This window comes from Aulostomus chinensis, chromosome 19, assembly GCF_037954235.1.
Source record: "Aulostomus chinensis isolate RoL2024-O1b breed Wild chromosome 19, RoL_Achi_v1.0, whole genome shotgun sequence".
NCBI lineage: Eukaryota > Metazoa > Chordata > Actinopteri > Syngnathiformes > Aulostomidae > Aulostomus > Aulostomus chinensis.
Window position 1 is genome coordinate 24,686,874 of NC_141338.1, and position 8,621 is coordinate 24,695,494.

The 8,621-nt window shown below is 47.8% G+C and overlaps 1 long non-coding RNA gene across 1 annotated transcript in view; it reads left to right on the plus strand.

Annotated features, from left to right (window-relative positions):
- LOC147244475 (uncharacterized) overlaps positions 1-8,339 on the plus strand; it is a 31,208-nt gene extending 22,869 nt beyond the window's left edge. The window contains exon 3 of the long non-coding RNA XR_015110313.1: positions 8,146-8,339. This is a non-coding gene — a long non-coding RNA (uncharacterized LOC147244475). The remainder of the gene's footprint in view (positions 1-8,145) is intronic.
- The last annotated feature ends 282 nt before the right edge of the window (positions 8,340-8,621 follow it).

Sequence of the window (8,621 nt, forward strand, 5' to 3'; positions counted from 1 at the left end):
ACTTTTCGCCTTACAATGGAAGTCAATGGGGAGGCCGTGTCCTCTCATGGTACATACTCTCGAACAAATGCTTCTCACGTCTATACCATACATCGCACAGCTTTTAAAAACACACCACTGTATTCCTGACAAAAATCCCTACAAAAATATGGTATTTTGTGTTACTTTTGACCAAAGTATGCCGAGTTATTCAGCTTTTACACACTACATTTCTCTGAATCCTCCACTCTCTCCACTCCAGCACAGATCAGACACAGTGCAGCGGGGGAGGGGTTCTTAAAGGGCCAGCTGGCAGCTCTGCTCTCAGCTCTGCTCTCAGCTCTGACAGAGATGGCAGAGAGCGAGCAGAGAAGGGAGGGGCTCTTAAAGGGCCGGCTCTCAGCTCTGCACTCACACTGTGCAGCGCACTGAGGCTCGTATCTCCTAAACTACAAGGCCTAGGGATTTGCCGATTACACCGTTGGATTCGGGCCGGTGTGAAGGACGCGACCGTAGGCCGCGCGGGGGCTCAGGCCCTAACAACGCTGCTTGCAGCTTTAATTTATTAAAAAAAGGTTTGTATTACAATTTGGGGGGATTTTCTCCATGTTTCTCATCATAGAAGGTTTCCAGCTCACATATCTTTGCATGTTGAGTTAGGGGAGTTTCCCTGGAATCGGACAGTGTCAGCACCAGGATGGTGGGACGTTCTATGACTTCACAATCTGCAAAAACATGTGGGGTGTGCATGGTGAGGACAAAAGCCATTTTACTGAAATAAACACGTGTTCTGCTTATCATGAAAAATATGATTCATTTTCAAAGGAGCATGCACAAATAATAAAAACATACAAGGACACATCTCTTTACAGGAACACACAACTATATACAGTACTACATGCATCAAAAGGGATTTTCCAGACCCCTATGGTGTCCCTTTGGTTATCATATCAACGCAACAACTTGGATCATCTTCAGCTGGATCCATTCCATGAAAAAAACATGTCCTCATCAGAAACTCCCCTCTCAAAGCCTGAGCCGTTATCCAGGTCACTGGGACCAGAGTCTGCGGTGGCGTCCTCATAGATGAGTTGAGCCACTTCAGCTGCAGTTTATTTCTTTGGCGGTATTTGTTTTCCTGACATTGAACACTGCCCTGCCAAGCGTGTTTTTTCCGTGTCCGACACTGTCGTGACCTGACCTGAACCTGAAGCGATCTGCACGTGTACATTTACAGTAGCCTCCGTCTGCTAAATGCGTGCGTCTGGGATCATTTGTTTACTTGGAGAAAGTTTGGAGAAGCTTTTGAGAAGCAAAACTTTCCTATCATTCAGGAAAGGACACAATGTCAGGCTTCTACTGGATTTGCAGTGATCCGAACCGGACGTCGTTTGTCATAGAGGAAGACATGATGACCCAGGAGCCGGTGAGATACGTTGACCTTCTCTATAATGACAAGTACCAGTGAACTACTGGAGCAAACAAATAAGGCAACTTATTATTTTATCAGTGTAGTTGTAAAAAAGTACATTCAATGCACATGTGTCTGATATCATTGTAAAGCTCCATTTCTGCCGTTTCATGTGATATGCATAACCTATCTGTCCGATTCGTAAGTTATTTAGATGAGAGTTCGTAAGTTATTTAGATTCGTAAGTTACTTAGATGAGAGTAAAAGCAGTGCACATCAACGCACAGCTTTTTGCGAACCGTATTTATGATTAAATTCAGCCAAATTCATAAAATATTTTCTAAAAATACTTGAATGCAAAAATACGTGATAGGTACCACTGTAAAGGTACAGCTGTGTAGTTTTATGTGATATGAACTTTTCCATCCTCATCCTTCTCTATCTGAGCGCGGCTTTTGACACCATTTCTCACTCCATCCTCCTCGACCGACTTGCCTCCATTGGACTATCAGACATACCCCTGGACTGGTTCCGCTCATATCTCTCTGGCCGCACTCAATTCATTCAGTTAAAATCTTTCACATCCGATCCCTCCCCCCTCTCCTCTGATGTTCCCCAGGGCTCTGTCCTTGGCCCTATCCTTTTCATCATATACCTCCTCCCACTTGGACTGATATTCCGTAAGCATAACATCTACTTACACTGTTACGCGGACGACACCCAGCTCTACCTTTCCTCCAAACCCTCCTCCACCCTCCCACCCTCCTCCCTCTGTGCCTGTTTACAGGAAATCAAATCCTGGTTCACCTCAAACTTCCTCAAACTCAACAGTGATAAAACAGAAGTAGTCCTCATTTCCTCCAAATCCACACTCAACAAGCATCCCAGTTTCACCCACACCATTGACAGCACATCCGTTTCCCTTTCCCCTCAGGTTAAGAGTCTGGGTGTCGTCCTCGACTCCACCTTATCATTCCATACCCACATCAACAACACCATCCGGTCCGCCTACTTCCACCTCCGGAATATCAACCGTCTCCGCCCATCTCTCACTCCCAACAGTGCTGCAATCCTGGTCCACTCTCTCGTCACCTCCCGTCTGGATTATTGTAACTCACTTCTTTTTGGTCTCCCACACAAACTCCTCCATAAGCTTCAATTGGTCCAGAACGCAACCTCCCGAATCATCACCAGAACCCCTGTCATCAGTCACATCACCCCCGTTCTACATCAACTCCACTGGCTTCCAATTAAACACCGCATTGACTACAAGATCCTCCTCCATACATTCAAAACCATCCATAACCTCGCCCCTTCATACCTGTCAGACCTTCTCCACACCAACATTCCCACCCGGTCTCTCAGGTCTTCCTCCTCCATCAGCCTCAACGTCCCCTCCTTCCGTCTGACCTCCATGGGGGCTAGAGCCTTCAGTTGCTCTGCCCCTCGCCTCTGGAACTCCCTCCCTCCTGACATTAGAAACACTGACTCCATTGATACCTTCAAAAAACTTCTCAAAACTCACCTTTTCAGACAGGCGTATGGCTGAATGCCCTCTTCTGTGCTCTGCTAGAGACTTGTGTTGTTGTTCTTTTAAATTGTGCATGTTTTATTGTTTTTTTAAACTGTTGTACGGCGACCTTGAGTGCCTTGAAAGGCGCCTTATAAATAAAATGTATTATTATTATGAGTATGAACCATTGCTGAGATATTTGAGTGCAAAAATGCGTGTCTAAAGTCACACACTTTGCCTGAATGGGTTCCTAAGGGTTAATGGGCACTAGGAGCACATCCATATGCATCCTATGGAAAAGTGATAAGGTACACAGGTTCAGGACAGATGGCATCCAGTGTTTTGGAATTATGTAACACAGGGGATATGAAGGTCTGTGACATAATTTCGGTCCTCCTTAAGTCATTTATAGTTCCGGACCATAAGAGAGTAGAAAAAACTGTAAAATTCCTATCAGGATATTTGCATCAGTATTACTTCTGAGGTCAAGTTTTTCCTGCAGCTGCACATCGGTATATTTATCAAAAAACCTAATAAACCTAGTTTGTACAGCACCTTTCAAAAATAGTTGACAAAGTGCTTCACAAACATAAGACACAATTCATTTCCACATTGCAGTCAAAACAAAACAAACAAGATGAGACAATAAAACAAATAAAAGCATGGGTAAAATAGAACTCAGTTAAAAGCTTAACTATAAAAGTGGGGTTTTAAGAGAGGACACTGAGGTAGCTCATCTGATTGCTAGTGGAAGTGCATTCCACGAACGTGAAGCCGTTCCTGCAAATGCCGTTCCCTCTGTGATGAGCCTTGTTCTAGGTAACAGCTGATCAAAAGATCGAAGAGAGTGAGGAGGGGTGTATGAGCTGAGAATACCAATAATGTATGATGGGGTGAGGTCATTCGAATGACTTAAAAACAAACAAAAACATTTTAAAATCAATTCTAAGCACCACTGGTAACCGGAGCTAGGAGGCCAGAATAATGTGCTGATATTTCCGTGTCCTTGCGAGAAACCTCGCTGCAGTGTTTTGAACAAGTGGCAGATGGTTGATGGATTTCTGTGGCAGTCTGGAAAATCCGGAGTTACAGTAGTCAAGGCAAGGCAAGGCAAGGCAATTTTATTTGTATAGCCCGTTTTCACAAACAGTTTGTCTCAAAGGGCTTCACATGGCATCATAACAACATCCTCTGCCCTCAGAGCCTCACATCGACTGAGGAAAAACTCCATAGAAAACCCTTTTAACAGGGAAAAATCTGAGAAACCTCAGGGTGAGCAACAGAGGAGGGATCCCTCACCCAGGACGGACAGACGTGCAGTGGATGTTGTTACAGACAAGAAAACAGTTTACAATACAAAATGTGGGAAACACGGAAATGTTAACAACAGCTGAAGAAGGAAGCTTCTGGTAGGGGAGGCAGGGAGAGCAAGCCAGCTTGATGGGGGACTGGATGGCAGACTGGTTCATGGAAGGGGAGCGCAGGCCGGTGTAACAGTAGGGAATAAGGGGGGGGGGGCGATGCAGGCGGCGGTTGGGGCTCTGGTGGATCTGTGGAAACACAGAGAGACTGCGAGACACCAAGGCCAAACTACAAAGTGCAACAAGTAATGGTAATAATGACAGTTCCAAAAATGTGCAGGGAGGAGAGGAGGAGAGAGGGGGAGAGGAGAGGAGAGGAGGGAAGGGCTCCATGTAACCTGATGTGTCCCCCAGCAGTCTAAGCCTGTAGCAGCATAGCTATCAATGGTTCAGAGCTACCTGAACCAGTCCTAACTGAAGGCTCTGTCATAGAGGAAGGTCTTAAGCCTGGACTTAAACGTAGTTAAAGTGTCTGCCTCTCTGACCCATGGAGAGAGCTGGTTCCACAGTAAAGGAACCGGTACCTGAAGGCTCTACCTCCCAGTCTGTTTTTATTGATACTGGGAATCACTAAAAGACCTGCATTCTGGGAGCGGAGTGCTCTGGTCGGACAGTAGGGACTAATGAGCTCTTTCAAATAGGATGGAGCTTTGTCATTGAGAGCCTTTTAAGTTAGCAGAAGGACTTTGAAGTCGATTCTAGATCCTACAGGAAGCCAGTGGAGAGAAGCTAAAGTGGAGAGATGTGTTCTCTCTTCTTAACTCCCGTCAAAACCCTCGCTGCAGCGTTCTGGACCAGCTGGAGACTCTTTAGAGAGTATTTAGGACATCCTGACAGGAGAGAGTTGCAGTAGTCCAGCCGAGAAGTGATAAATGCATGCACCAGTTTTTCAGCATCACTCTGGGAAAGGATATTCTTAATCTTAGCGATACTTCGCAGATGGAAGAAGGCGGTCCTAGTCACATGCTTTATGTGGGAGCTGAAGGAAAGGTCCTGGTCAAAAATGACCCCAAGGTTCCTTGCAGTTGTACTCGAAGTTAGGGTGATGCCATCTAGAGTAGAGATCCAATTCAAGAGTGTGTCCCTGTGGTGTTTAGGTCCAAAAATGATTACCTCAGTTTTATCTGAATTGAGCATTAAGAAGTTAGAAGACATCCAGGATTTAATGTCTTTCAGGCAGTCTTGCAGATGAGTAAACTGGCTTGTGTCGTCTGGCTCCATCGACAAGTAAAGTTGTGTGTCATCTGCATAACAGTGGAAGTTGATCGAGTGCTTCCGGATTATGTCACCTAATGGGAGCATGTAAAGAGTGAAGAGAATCGGTCCTAAAACTGAACCCTGTGGTACACCATATGTAACTCTGCTATACTCCGTCAAGGTGGCTGGAAACAAAAGCACGGATTATTGTCTGAGTGAGAGAAATAACCTGATTTTGGCTATGATCCTAGTTTGACTGACAGTAGTTTTGTTGTTATTGCTAAAATGTTCAGAAAAACTCAAATCAGAGTCCAACACTACTCACAGATTCCTGTCCTCATGCGTATTGTACACTGTAAATCCAGGGACCAGCGATGACATGTTTAGCCACATGTCAACCGCTGGCTGTTGAGGTGGCATCCAGCAAACCAAGTGGGCTTCAAAGACAATTGGAAAACTTTCTGGGGGAGACCTGGGGCTTCATGTATCAATACTTGCATGGATCTCATACTAAAAAACGGCGGATGCAAGAATCCCGAAAGTTGCGCACGCAGAAAAATCTGGATGTATCAATCTGTGCGAGTGCCGGAATCCACGCACGTTTCCTTGATACATCCCAATCAGCATGGAATTGCCAGCCTGTCCAGTGGTGTCAGTACTAAAAAAAAAAAAAACAAATGTTGTGAGTGGGATAAGGTGTGTGAGAGAGTGAACGCGGTGGGTTTGGAGCAATGCACCCCCACGGAGATTAAAAAAAAGTAAAGTGGTCACACCTCGAGGTGGAGGTCAAGCCATGTACAGCTGCCGGCCAGCCAGGTGGGGGTCAGAGAAAGGGGCACCTGACGGAATTTGAGCAGGGGTGGCGGCAGTCATGGGCAGCACCTCTGTGGGGGGGGGGGGTTGTCGCCACCACCCACGCTGACTCCGAGAGCCTGGAGGGTCAGTGGCAACTCCATTTCTTTGCAACATTTCCACCTGCTATGCCACAGATGGAAAGGCAACAAATACACAGAATCAGACATAAAATAAACCAATATGTTTAATAGAAATTGATCCGTCAGACATGCTGCCGACGTGCAGCACCCCTGCCGGCTCCCGCGCCAGCCCGTCCACCAGCTCAGAGTCATCTGCCAGGACCAGCGGCATTCGGGCCAGCCCGTTCCCTGGCCCCAGCACAAGCACCAGGCCGACAAGTGGTGGATGGTCCTCCAGGCCACCCGGACCCAGCGGCGCATCCTCCGGCCCACACGGATCCAGTGGGAGGTCCTCACACAGGCGGTCCTGCAGTCTCAGGAGGACATTATTAGGGGAATAATGGGGTTCAGTGAGTGGCTCGACCGTCTGATAAATGTTCTGGAGCGTTTCGTGAACAAAATAAATTAATCTGGCTTCATGAATCGTGTAGTAGCTTCTTACCCATTCACACTGTGAAAATTAAATTCTGGCGTACAAGGACGGCTGCCCGGCCAGGATTGGCGCCCATCCCTCCAGCCTCTGGGTCATCCTGTGGGGGGACATGCTGCTCGGCCTGGGGGACGCCATGCAAGTTGCCTGCATTGTGCGGGACGCCACATGCCATCACAATGCGGCACACTTCTTCCGGGCGATAGAGCAGCACGCCCCCACTCTGGTCCAGACAGTGCCACCGCCCCTTCAGCTGGTTGTTGTACCTCCGGCCCCCTTCAGTGTGGGGGTTGTGGAGAGGGGTCATCAGCTAGGTTCTGAGGGGGTAGCCACTGTCACCTTCAGTAAAAGTACAGTGTTGCACACTTTTGGTTTAAGTGACTGGTGCAGGTTAAGTTCAACATAATATAATGAAGCATTTACTCACCCAGCAGCCAGCCGTCTGTCATGGCACCTGCCTGCAGCCTCTCCCCAACAGTGCTGTTGGACAGAGTGTGCGAGTCGTGCGTTGAACCAGGCCACCTCGCAACAATGTTGAGCAGATTCATCTGTGCATCGCTGATGATCTGCACATTGATGGAGTGGAAACCCTTACGATGAACGTAAGCGTGTTCCTCATGGGACGGCACTTTTATGGCAACATGAGTGCAGTCATTAGAAAATTAGACATTAGAGAATCCGGCTATTGCTGCAAATTGCGCTTTAATATTGACCTGGTCAACCGCACTGTAAGGGAATTTAATGTACCTGCAGGAGAGGCGGATGATCAGGTCCACCACCCAGAGCACGGCCCGGCTGAGAGTCAACTGGCTCACCCCAGAACGGTCTGCCATCTCCTGTTGGAAGGAGCCAGTGGCTAAGAAGCCAAGCATGATCAGCACCAGTGTCGGCACTGGCGCCGGTTGCAGCTCCGCACAAATTTGTAGGAGGATGGCCCGCGGTAGCCGGAACCGGCTCATCAGCCACTCATCAGATTTGTGGAGCAAGTCCTCCTGCTCCCTGAAATATCGCTCCCGTCTAGTTTTCTTAACTTTTCGCGTTGATACATCTGAACGTGAGCGCCGATCCTGGCATATGCAAGTTTTTCTTGCGTAAACAACATTGATGCATGAGGCCCTTGGTCTGATAAGGAGAGACAGCATTCATCCCACGATGGATGGAGCTGCTCTCATCAGAATGGGAGCCAGAGGGGAGCCTTCAGCTATCAGGCTCCCCTCCTGTGGAACTGTCTCCTGTCCTCATATGTGTTACTAAATCCTCTTCTTCTCCCCTCATCCCAGATCCTGGTGCTGCTGGAGGAGGCTCCAGACCTGAAGAGGCTCCAGCTGCCACCTGTAGCTCCACTTGCTCACGTCCCCACCTGTCCATCAGTCTCTCCTCCTTTCTCTCCCTCTTTATCTCTGTCCCTCTCTTTCCTTCTGTCTCTCTGTCTGCCTCCATTCTCTCTCTTTGTCTCTGTCCTGCTCTCCTGCTGTCTCTCCGTCCCCACTGATCCTGGATCTGCTCCACCTTCCTGCTGGTAAAGGAAGGTTCTGGTGGCTGCTGTTGCAGGATGTGCTTGCTGATGGAGAATTGTTGGGTGGAGGTTCACTGAAGGAGGGAGGTGCTGGACCTGCTCTACTTGGAAAAAGTCAGGAGAGAACTTTGGTTGGGGTTTGGTGCCACACAAATAAAACTGACTTGGCTTGACTGTTGGCTTTTGATTGAGTCCTGCATTGATTACAAGATTATTACTCTCACCTTAATATTCCTTAAG